A 13,117-nucleotide genomic window follows, 5' to 3' on the forward strand; every position below is an offset into this window, starting at 1 on the left:
AAACTGTCTGTATGAAACAGACTTAGAGACGGTGTTGCAGCCTCCCTAAAGGGCTTGCAGAAGTAATCTTGAGTATATTTAACCTTTGCCTACACATCTTGAAAAAACCCAGCTTCCGGCAGAAACTAGCCATATTAATTTCAGTATATACTATCTCAATTTTTCTTATAATCATTCACAGGCATTTCTGTAAAGATATAATCTACAGCTGTTTTTTTGGCTCAGCCTTTGTTTTTTAAGTATGGAACTCACTCCATGCTAAGACGTGGGATCCTAATTCCCTGGCTGTGGACGCCACAGTCTGATTTTGGAGCCCATTTGAGGCCCAGAGACCACCCTATAACATTTAAGCCTCCGCTGTGATTGACAAAGGCTTATGATTGCTGTTGAACTGCTTTTTCAATTTACAGGTCTTCACTAGACTATAAGCTTGTGAAGGCAGGACCAGTCTCTAACAGGACTGGCACATGGTGGATACTCAGCAGTATCTACCTGATGAAATGCCATGCAAATGTATGTGCCTAAGCAAGAAGCTATGATGTGCTCAGAAAAAATTACACCCCCTGTGGGTATATGAGTGTTTCTAAATTCCTTACTTTCCAACCTCCACTTATTTTGGTTCTGTTTCTCTTTATGCACATCCCTTGCTGGGTGCTCTCATTCATTCCTAGCAATAACCATATAACAACAGCACCTCAATTTTTATCTCTCTCCCTTCCATGCCTGCCCCCAGCTACAAGTCTGATTTTCCAACTGACCTCAAGATATCTCTGCCTTACATACAGAATCAATTGGTTAACGTTCCCAGAATTAAGTTTTATCTTTATCCTCCCAACGTTACTTCAGTTCCCCTTATTTCTTGCTGTTATTTAAAGTGAGGCTTTGGGGTTAGACAAATCCATGTTCAAATTCTAGGGAGACACAATTTTTATGACATGGGGCTTGTCAGAGTTTATGTTTTAACAGCTGTAAAATGCTCATATTACTCCATAGCTGTCATGATGATGAAATCAAGCAATAGATTCAATTCCTCAGCTCAGTACTAGGTCTATAGGTTAGTCTTCAGCAAATTAGTGCCTTTTCCTATTCTCTATGCCACTTAGTTCAGTATCTCCAGTCATCCAACCTAGTAAGCTGGAGAACTCAAAGCCAACCTTTACTCCTAATGGACCTCCACTCTCTCTTAATTCAAATAGTCCCCACGTTGTCAATTCTATTTCTAAAGTCCCAACCTAGGTCCTTCCTCTTCCTATCCACTGCCACTGCCTACATGAAGGCCCCTGTCTTGGTCTAAACCACAGTCACCATTTGCAAATAGCTGGTTTCCTTGTAGGCCAGGTATCACGGTGACATCAAAGTCGTTTTTGCTAAAACCGACATTGACACATCACTCCTTCAGTGCCCCCACAGGTAAAGTCCAGACCCCCAGAAATTGGGTGGGAACTGTCACTAATGATGCTAAGTAGCTAGTTAAGATCTTTTTTTTTTCCCACTTAATCATGACAAAATGCTGAAGAAATATATAATTATTCTTGCCTTACGCACTTAAAAAAAAAAGAAAAAGAGGTGAATCCTTACCCACTAATGGAAGACAAATAATTCACCTCTGTCTAAATCAGCCAGAGATGGGAATTTCCAATCAAGTTGGACTCTAGCCGGTACATCTGTCAGTACAGTGAATTCACATCTTACTCAGAGTATGAACTCTATAGTCAAAGCATGAAATGAAACTCTCCTAAATCAAAGTCAACCTGACAATCTCTTAGGAAGGCTGAGCACAGCCAATATTTCTTTAGGGTTGGAAACAATGCTGTTTCTTTAGCTGACACAAGATGAACTAGATGATATGCATCACCTGTGGTAATTAATTGTAATCTTTTTCTCTTTTCCATTTGCTGCTGAGTATGTACAACTGAATGTGGGCACAGCAACTGGCATATCTGGCTAACGGAACACTCAGCATGCACCACAAATACTTGTATAAACTACCTGGCCCTCCCAAACAGAGGCGGGGCAGAGACATACATCTACAGGCAGAGACCTATATGCATTCTTAGCCCTCACCACTAGACTCTGCAGAGAAGAGGCAGCTAAGTTATATATTTATTGGAAAAAACTAATACCTTCTCTTCTTTGCCTTACAGTTTAGCTCCTTCAGCAGTCACCAGGAATTTTAAGTCTGAATGTGAATTGGGTTGTCAGGTAGGGCCTTACGTGACCCTGCCAAACCAACCACCTTGTCTTCAACAAGACCACTGTCCTTACTGTTCTGCACTGCAGTTTGGTCTTGAACACCCAGCCTGGCTTTGGGGGTATCCAACACCACATCCCACTGACTCCCCTGAGTTGAAGCTAAATGATAGGTCCACAGGTGGAGATGGCTGCTCTGAGAGCTGCCTCATTTTCTTCTCTGGTGTGATGTTTGGGCTTTGATTCAAGCCAGCCCTTAAAAAACACTTGCTGGGATCTCTAAATGCAGAAAGAGTGAGCACAGTGAAAGTGTCTGCTGGGAAAAGAGAAGATGCTGGAAGAGCTGGACCTTCAACAGCGTGTCCACCTGCTTAATCCCAGGAAAAATGTCTGTGTGGTGAATGATGTGTGCTTGAGTTGTCTCTGAATCCCAGAGTCCTTCAGGAGCAAAGGCATGGCATTCCTACCCAGTTCCTTCACGGTAGCCTTGCGGAGTGGTTAAGTGGAGTCTAAGATTAATCTTGCAGCAATTAATCTGGTAGCAAGCACAATCCAATGTTCACCAGATCACAGCATGAAGTCACCCAGATCTGGGTTCAAATACTGCCCCAGGCAAGCTCCCGAACCCTCCAGCCCCAGTTTCTTTCCTGGAGACAGTGCCACCCGCCTTATTGTTTGAATCCTTATTTCTGTCTCATCCAGTCAGATAATACGGGCAAGCACTTGGCACAGTGCCTCTTACATTCTATAAGCTCAACAATCAGTAGTAGTTGTTAGAATTTCTCTCTCAAGTCTCATCCCTAGTTGACCTCAAGGCAAAACCAAAGTCTTTACAATGGTTAGGAGGTCCCTTGAGATCTACCCCTTATTATCTTTCCGACTCATGTCTTTCTTTTCTCCCCTTCACTCATTCCACATGGACTTCCTTGCCATTTCAGGAACATGCCAGGCCTACCTCTACTCAGGACCTTTGCATGGGCTAATTCCTCTAATTTTTCTCTGGTGCTAAGAACAGCGCCTGGCAGATATCTAATAAATGTGGCTGAATGAATGTTGAATGAATAAATTAGGTGGTAAATTATTATCTTGCACAGTTTTAAACTCTGGATTAAATAGTTCACTAATTGCAAAGTATTGATACGTTTAGGCTCCTGCTAAGAGAATTGGGACTCTGTTCCTTAAGAAACTGTTCTAAGTGCTTTCCAAGAATAAGTTCATTTAATCTTCATCCTTACCCCTACCCACCAGCCCACTGTGGGGAGATAGAGTGCGGTATGGTTAGTAATCCTTATTTAGAGAAAAGCAGGCACTGAGAGGTAAAGCACTTCGCTAAAGGCCACAAAGCTAGTAAGTGATGTAGGCTGGATGCCATGAGTTACCACCTGTAGCCAGGGGAATGGCCTTCAGGGCTGATGACTACCTTGCATTACTATCTGGTTCTCATTATTTATGATCCCCTCTGGACACGGGCAGATGATTTTCCCTAGGGCTCCCACCTACTTCCAGCCCCGGCTGCTGGAGTTCCAGTACACTCGCTGGCAACCCTGCTCAATGTATGATAAAGGAGGTCTGTGGGCTGGGTGAGGCTGACTGTTCATTTCAGGGACCAAAAGGCCCCAAGTTTTCCTTTTTGTTTACTGAGGACTTATACTTCACAAAACCAACTAATCATTGAGACACAGACATGAATTTTTTCTTTAACAGTCACAACATGACACGATTCGAAGTCGGTGTGTCGGTCAGGACGTTATTCAGAGCTGAAGCCACGCGTTACATAGGATGACTGTGAACTGCCCAAGAAGACACAGAGCAGCTGGAACATGCCACATCATTTCTTCACCTTGCCAGTGCCAATACATCCTTTAAGACCATGTCGGTTCCCTCCACCCCAAGTCTCCTCAGAATTGCACCCCCTCACACTCTGTCCTCCTTCCCCAGGCTAACCTCTACTCTCCTAACGCCCTGTATTTTCCATTCCCAGAATACTTGCTGACCGTACAGAAACCGACAGTCCCTGCCCCATCAGAGTAAACACAAGCGCAGGGACCACTTCAGTGCCTGGTGAATAGAGAGCTCAGTGAGTGGCTGTTGAACAGCACAGCATAGCCCCGTTGGGAAACCCACACCTCTGGGGTCTCCAAATGGCTGCGTCATCTTGATCTGACTCAGGCTGACCGCCCAGTGGCACAGTTGCTGCTACCACCCGCTCTCATCCAGGAAAGCCAAGGTGATGAGGCCTAGTCCATGGTGTTCATACCATGTGCCATTGCCGTTCACTTCAGAGTTCAGCTACTCTCAGTGAAATGAATTACCCCCAATTTGCAATCAGTAAGTGTGTTAAAGGGGCCATAACATAGTCCTCAGGAGTCTTTTCTTCCTTTCAAAAGGGAGCATAATGATACATCATCTGCTCTTGATTCAGTCAATGCCTTGGATGGTGAGAAGCCTGTATCCACCGGAATACTGATAACCTCTTGAGCCCCACTGTATCCCGATTTAAAAAAACAAAATGTTCATCAGTGATGCTGTTACTTTTTTTAAGGGTTCACTTTCAAAATAGTTCCTTGGGTCAGAGTAAAGAAACAATCAAATACAGGGCAAAATAGCAACTCATTCCTTTTTAGTGGCATCATCAATTCATGAAATGTGTGGCCTCGAGTCTGCATGCAGATAAAGATTTCAGCAATAAATGGGGCCAGCAAAGTGCATTTTAAGCACCCAAGGACCATTTCTACAGGGTTATGAAGTCAGATTCTTTAATATCAGCCCAAATTTAATACTATTTATGCTGACTAAACTGCTGAATAGTGTAACTCTCAAGAAGATTCAAACAAAAACAAAAGACCCTGCTTATTCTAGAGCCCCGTTGACATGAGTCTCAAATCAGTGACAACAAACCACATACCACAAAGTGTTTAAATGAATCAGAAGTTCCGGGTGGGGCCTAAACTTGAAAAAAAAAAAAAGAAAAGAAAAAAAAAAAAAACCCCAAACCACCTTTTAGTGGTATTCCATTTAATAATAATTTGCCCAGTTTTACAGATGAGGAAACTAAAGTGAAAGCAGATTAAGGAAATTCCCTGCATCACCGGGCTGAGAAGGTGCAGCCGCACCGCAGGACGTACGCGATGGCTGAGTCGCCACAGCCAAGGGACTGAGGGAGGGTCCCTGTAGCCAGAGTGCCGCCTCCGACACTTACTGGCACTTGAACAAGTTTCTTAACTCTGTGTCTCAATCTTCTCATCTGTAAAATGGAGATATTAGCGGCACATACTTCAGAGGGCTATAGTCAGACTTAATGAGTTAACTTATATAAAGTGCTTGCAACAGTGCCTGGCAAACAGTCAGTAGAACTTCTGCTCTTATCTGACTTCAAAGTCCATGCTTTTTCTTCCACATCAAGGGTTAATGTTATGAAGCATGCATATTAATATTTTGAAACATTTCGTAATTGCTTTGCATATGATAATGGGAAATAAATGTTTGTTAATTGCAATATTCTACCCCAGTTTTCACTGTCTCACTCTGGAAGGAAGAGTTAGTGTGGAGAAGCAGGCATTAAAGAACACAAGTTTGGGTCAACCACAGAAATCATTTCCAAAACTCAGAACAACCTGAACATGGACTAGAGAGCTACCTGCCCCAGGTGCCTAGACTGCAGAGGACTACTTAGTGGAGACTTCATAGGACCGATCAAAGAGCTGCCCCTCTGCAGGGGAGGGAAAGGACAATGAGATAAACTCCAGGGAGCCTAATCTTGGACAAGGTTACTGGCTGAGGACCTGCCTTTTGGTCCTGCATTTTTATAGGAATGTAAATTTAGTTAAAAATTGCTCTCAGACACTTACCTGGACTAAAAAATGCAAAACGTATGAAATAGAGGCTGTTAAACAAGGGTGTGTAGAAATTGTATGTGTATGTGCGTGAATGTGAAAGAGTTGCTAATTAATTCTTGTGTGCAAGAGTATGGAAGAGGGACAGGAAATCTTAAAAGTTTTGGTAAAAATAAAACACCTATCGTGACCAAAAAATAAAAGCAAAACACCAAACTCTACTATAATGACACATCATTCGTTCATTCATTTTTTCATTTTCTTTCTCTCACCCCCTCCCCATTTCTAGTACGTGATGTGGTAGAGGAAAGGGGTGCTGTAGTACTTGCTAACTACATCATGCACACAGAAGAAATTGTTGCACAGCTCAGAGAGCAAGCTCCAGATAAGGTCGTGCTAACTATCATCGAAACTCAGTTCATATAACGGAGACAATAAAGTGCCTATTTCAGAACATTCTGTAAAATATCAAAAGCAATAACCTATGCAAAGCTATTACTAGAAAGCCTAGCAAGTTGTCAATGCTCAATTAATGCTATTTTTATTACTCAATGGCTGATCATTTGCGAAAGTAAGAATCTACACTATAATTTCTACTAATACTTCAATAAACATGGCTTAAATCTTTGATGCTCTGAGGGCACCCGGATCAGGCTTCTGCAGTCATTAAGGATCTTCAGTAAAGGCAATAATCATCACTGGTCATGATGGGCCTCGTTTTTAGTCAAAACATGGTGTCAGCTAACAGAACGCTCTGGACAGAAATGAATGAAACTTCAACCAACCAACCCAGCTCTATAAATGTATCAAGCTCTGGATTCCCTTTACTTTGGAGAAGACAAAGTTCAAGATCTTCCCATAAAACTAGCTGATACATTCAACTACTAACTACCAACAACCCCCTCCCCACCAACAAGTTACTTAAGTGCCAGTTAAGAAACAAATAAGGCGAAACATAGCGATATATTCTATTAATCGGGGATTAATTATCCACTTAGTTCTTTCCGCTTCCCTCCTTTGTCCCTTCCAGAACTTCTCAGAGCTGTCCTAACTGGAGACAGGTGTATCCTGCCTAAGGGAGGGACTCTAGATGGGCCTAGTCAGTCATTCTCTCCACGGGTCAAGACAGATGGTCTACCATTAGGGTCTCTTTTCCGGGGTGCTTTCTGAGAGATCCCGAGGCCTTCTCTGGAGAAAGTGTCCTGAATTCTGATCAACTTTTCATCCTTTTCTTTTCTCACCAGCTGACCTTTGTGGATGCTCTTTTCACACAGCTGCTGACTGGTGAAAGCAGGAGGGCAACACCTTCTAAGCCCCACATCCTTTTCTTTGTTTGACAGAATCATAAAGAAAAACTACACCAAGAGTCTTAAAACATAGAGAGATGGACAGTACAACTGCTACAGAATACAGTCTAGGTGTACAGCAGGGGGCTCACATCGACAGGGCTTTTACTGGAAACGGGATACAGAGGCAGTTGAGAGTCATAAAACAGTGCTCCCCCTTGTTCTGCAGCCAAACCTGATGGCATCACAACAACACGACATTCAAGAAAGCCCAACCTATTTTATAAGTAGTTTCAGGTGACAGATTACTGGCTCACAGTGAAACAAAGACTGATGGATCACAGAGGAGAAAAAGTTCACTGTGTCGTGAACTACTGCTAATCTTGACTGATAAAACCAGAAGAGACACGCATCTCCACTTTCAAGTGTTTACTGGATGACATCACAGTGGGGATTTAACCAAAGTGCTGCCTGGATTATCTGGTAAATGTCACATAATTGTACTTGAGAAGCTTAGATAAAGGCCTCCGAACTCTGTGCATGAATGCATACTGCAAAACAAATTTCCCAGATTAACTCCATGTCATTTTACTTTGTATTATTTCAGGTATAAATCTAACCCCACAAATGACATTTGCCTTGTACAAGACTATGATTTCATTTTGGAAAGTCAATCCAGTAATGTAAAACAGTTTTCCATTATGCACATAAGAAAGGGTGAGCTTAAAGCTTTTGCCTTACATTGGTTAAATAAATATCACAATATTAATCCATCAAGGAAATGCATATTAAAACAATGAGATACCACTTCACACCCACTAGGGGATGGCTACAATAAAAGAGACATAACAACAAGTGCTGGCGAGGACGTGGAGCAATTGGAACCCTCATACACTGTTGATGGGAATGTAAAATGGTGCAGTCGCTTTGGGAAACAGTCTGGCAGTTCCTAAAAAGGATAAACATAGAGTTACCATAAGACCCAGTAATTATACTCCCGGACAAATACCACAAGAAATGAAAATGTAAACATAGGTCCACTTATATACCAACATTCACAGCAGCACAATTTACAAAAGCCAAAAAACTAAAACCATCCACATGAATGGATAAATAAAATGTGGTATAGTCACACAATGGAACGGTATTCAACACTGAAAAGAATGAAGTTCTGACACATGCTACAACATGGATGAAGCTTGAAGACATGCCAAGTGAAAAGAGTCACAAAAGACCACATACGGACATTTAAAGGAAAGGTCCAAATAAGCAAAACCAGAGACAAAAGTAGATTAGTGTTTGCCTAGAGCTGGGGGTGTGGGAGTGGAGCTCTAGAAGGTTTCTTTTTGAAAATGTTCTAAATTGATTGTGGTAACGGTTATAGAACTCTGAATACCCTAAAAATCACTGCATTGTATCCTTCAATGGGTGGACTGTCTGGCATGTGAATTATGCATCTCAGTACAACTACTATAAGAAGGAGTAGTAAGACATCAGACAGAAGGGAACATGACTGTCTATAGCAAGGATCATTTCTTTGGGGATCCTAATGCCACGACTCAAGACCTAATGGATGGTCCTCAAAACTTTCAGTGACTTCATTAACGCTTAAGGTAATCCTGCTACTTCTGCTAATCAGTATCCAGAGTAATTTAAGATTTCTTCCTGCTTTTATTTCCTACAAAATTAGCATGGAGCTTTCTACATGGATGTTCAATCATCATTGCAGTTTTGCTTACAATAAAATTTGTGCTCGTCAGCTGCCTGGTGCGTGTCTCCTTTGACAAAATCGGAAACGTCCAGGGCATTGTGAATTAACAGACAAGATTCCTGAAAGTACATATGGGGCAGCATCCTAGTTCTCTGATATTTAATGTCAAGAAATCCCCAGGTGATCTTCAGTGTGTGTTCCAGTTTGTTCTGCTCCTTTTCTTTACTATCACTTGAGGTTTAAGAAGATGACCTCTGGAGCTACTCTGCCTGGGTTTAAATTCTAGTTCTTTCACTTACTGGCTGTTTAGTCTTGGCATGAGTCATCTGACATTTCTGTACCTCAGTTTCACTCTTTGTAAAATGAGACTAATAATAGCAATGCATGGCACAGGGATTTCTGTGAGGATGTAAGCACTTAGAAGTGTGCCTGGAATAAGAAGTGTTCTGTGGTATAAGCTATTATTGTGGTAGAATTCAAATGTGCAGAATCCCTGAAGCAGCTCAGGAACAGCAACTGTTAGAGAGAGGAGCACTGGTATCAGATCTAAACCAGGCCCACTGGGACAGGTCAGAGTAAAATCACAGTTACACTCCTTCCTAGATTCCTGGTTGGGAAATGCTACTCCAGGCGCAAAGAGGAGTTAGCACGTATACCTGCCAACATAGGAATCCTGCCTCACATGTAGAATCCTCTGAGGAGAAAGAGTAGTATTCTTTGGCGGTTATCTCCTGAAATGGCTGTGCTTTGGAAGGGCAGACAAAATTGCCCCATTGTGATTAGATACCAGTATTTTTTAAGAATTGGTAAGCTTTTCATTTTCTTCTGGATTTTCTACCACTGACAGGGATTTTCTACCACTATAGAAGCCAATAATATTACTCGTGGTAAGAGGCTCCTGACTGACATTTCCTAAACTCCTACCTCTATTTTCAAGAAAGATAACTTGTGTAAAACCATTTTAAGTTTTAGCTTTCGAAAATACAAAGAACTTTTCACATGTGTTCTGCACATGGATTCTCCATATTGCTAGTGTGGCAGACTCTGAGAATCCTCATCACTGTCCATCTTCCCCCGGCCTAAATGTCCTAACCACACGTTTATCCTATCTTCCTTATAGGTAGGTGTGGTGCATGTGACTCAGTCATGGCCAGTGAAATCTGAGTGGAAGTGGTGAGCAAGCACTTCCTCCTCTAGACCTGGCCCAAGCTCATTCTTTCGCCATGGACTAGCATGAATGGAAGGAGTCAAAAGACGGAAGGAGCTTGGGTCCCTGAGTAGCTTTATGGAGCAAACAGCCCCATCTGCATAGAACTTTACATAGGAGGAAATATACAGCAATAAGTCATGAGGGTTTTGGAGTTCTTTATAAAGAAGCACCTGTTAGTTGCTCTAATTAATATAGCTAGGTAAAAGCTTTGTTAATTATTGTTTAGGGGATCTGGTTTGCTTCCAGAACAGTTCTTTCTCTGTTAGGTGCTGGCAACCAGTTTACTAATAAAACACATTTCCTAGATCCCTTCTCCTCGAGTCTCTTTCACCATGGCCAAGATCACTGGATACGGTCTCTTCATCATATTGACAAAACATGTTCTAGTATGTCATCTAATCCTGCTGGAGTCCTCTCTCTAAAGAATATGTCTATTGTATTATGTTATTTGTAATCTTAATCCAGATCTCTTTGCAGAGCTGGCCAAAGTATTTCTCCTATTGTGCGCTTAATGAATCATTCACTATCTCAGAGAGAATTATTTTATAATTACATCAAGCTCTGGGCTAGGAGTTGACCATTTAAAACTGTCAGATAAAAATTGAAAGCAAACACAAGTTACATTTAGTTTTTTCATTCAGTTCTTTAGAGCAATCTTTTATTATGCATGTAATGTAAATCACATCTTTTTGAACTGAAGTTAAAAATGGAATGAAATGGAAATGGAATCTCTTACGATTACTGTTTCTAGCCTCCTGGGATAAATAAGCAGTCAGATAGCTACTTTCAGTTTTAACACCATTGACTACCTCCTGAAAGTTCCCATTCTGGCTTGGTAACTCCTCCTATCCCTCCCTCTTCCTTAACTTTCTCAGTACTACAATCATAGCATTTTATTTGCTTATTGTAACTGTCATTACCAGACTGTAATTTCCAAGAAGGCCGAGGTTATACCTCCCCCTGTCCATCCAAAAAACATTTACCGAATATCTACTGTCAGGCATTGCTCCAGGTACTTGGGAATTAAATACAAATAAGATATGGCAGCCAACCTCAAGGTGCGTACTTGGGTGGAGGAAACAAGCCATGAGCCTGTAAACACTATGTAGTGGGGTAAGTGCCGCTAGGTTGTACTTTTTTCACTTCATGTTTCCTTGGGTTTTGGGAATAGCGGGGGCTGATGTTTAGTTCACGATGGCCTAGTGTGTCTGAGGCCTGCCTGGTTTGCATTGGTATGGGTGCCAACATAACCATATTTGTATCACATACATCTGTCCCCTTGTCCACAGTTGCTGGGACAACAGTGGACTTCTGACCTATGCTACACTGACTAACGTTTCCCTTCTGAGAGACTGGAATTGGAACCAAGAAATTCTAATTCAGTCTGAGCTCTTTAGTTGAACTGAAAGAGGATATCCAACCTAGAGAGCTATGCAGTGGCCATTTTCTGTCAGATGGCCAGAGAAAGCTTGTCTAGAGAGAGAGAGAAAAGAAGCAATTCGTGGAAAGAAGCAGAGATGAGAAATTTTATGGTCTGAGAAAGAACTGAAGAGCCCATTTCAGAGTCTCGTTCTAGTCTCTTTTTCCACAGGACACCCTTACTTCTTTATAGCTTTTTTGTGGGGAGGGGCCTAAAGTGCTCTTGTAATAGTATCTGTTGCTTCCAGCTAGGTTTTCACCAGACATTTCTATTTACTCTGAAATACTTACTCATTCTATTTAATCTCATTCATTTTCAGAGCATAAAATATATGAGCTACCACCAAAGAAATGTAGCTTTTGAATCTCTGTTATAAATAGTGCATCTGTTGGGTTTTAAGACTGAGAAATTCTAACAGCACTTCTCAGGTGCTCACCTAGAAGTTTCCCATTTCCCTCACTGCTGATTTTATAATGCAGACTCATTTTCATTCAAGGGCAGAACATCAAAGGCCAACATTCTTTAAACTCTGTGGAAAGTACTATCACATGTGTACTCCAGCTTTTGTGGCTAGTTAACATTCAGGGGAGAAAATAGTTCTTCTTATAAACATCAATGGTGTATTTGTACTTATAAACAAAAAGGCTTTGGTAATGAAAGCTTTGATTTAGCTCCGGAGTTGATCAGGGAGTCTGATTAGCAACTGTTAACTGGAGACACAAGGATTTGGACATACCGAAAATACATGGCGTTAAGGTCCCACTCACAAAAAGAAACTAAAGCTTTATATTGGGGGGACAGGGGTGATACATCTAGAGGTTTCAATAACAGCATACCCACAAACATCTGTGACTTTTAAAGTGTGTTTCTTCATTATTCACCAGAGCCGTGAAGGTAAGGGGTGGAAAAAGTCCTGGTCTCTGTCCTAAATGAGCTCACAGTGTACTGGGAAAGCGACAAGGAAACAGGAAACCCTATGCCCTCTGATAAGTGCCAGGCTAGAGATACCAGCACGGACAAGAGGCATCTAATCCATCCTGAGCGAGGCCTTTGAGCTGAGTCCAAGAGAGTAAGCAGGAGTTAGACAGACTATGGGTAGTAGGAGAAGAGGGTCTAGGTGCTAACCCCTGGGAGTCTCTAAGCGCTAACCCAGCAAAATGGTTTGGGTGGTTAGTTGCCTATATTTTCCTCCAAGGCTCCCACTTCTAGTATTTTTCATGTGGTCTGACCAAAAAGTTCGATTTATTTCAACAAGGATTCACTGAGGACTAAGTAAGATTTCAATACTGTTACAGGCACTGGCAGCACAGAGACCAGGAACAGTACCAGTCTGAAAAAGCATCCAGGGAAGGCAGCTACAGTTATCTGCAGAGTTGCAGGAGGCTCGGAAGTGAACGGGCAACACAGCCTGAAATGCATCTTCAATTAGGAGTGAGGACACACTGTCCTTGTTAACAATGACAAGGG

At 41.9% G+C, this 13,117-nt stretch overlaps 1 protein-coding gene across 2 annotated transcripts in view; it reads right to left on the bottom strand.

Annotated features, from left to right (window-relative positions):
• NSMCE2 (NSE2 (MMS21) homolog, SMC5-SMC6 complex SUMO ligase) overlaps positions 1-13,117 on the bottom strand; it is a 204,575-nt gene that overhangs the window by 50,031 nt on the left and 141,427 nt on the right. The gene's annotated exons all lie outside the window — the stretch shown is intronic.

The sequence above is a fragment of the Talpa occidentalis genome, unplaced genomic scaffold (assembly GCF_014898055.3).
Source record: "Talpa occidentalis isolate TD23 unplaced genomic scaffold, MPIMG_talOcc4v2.1, whole genome shotgun sequence".
NCBI lineage: Eukaryota > Metazoa > Chordata > Mammalia > Eulipotyphla > Talpidae > Talpa > Talpa occidentalis.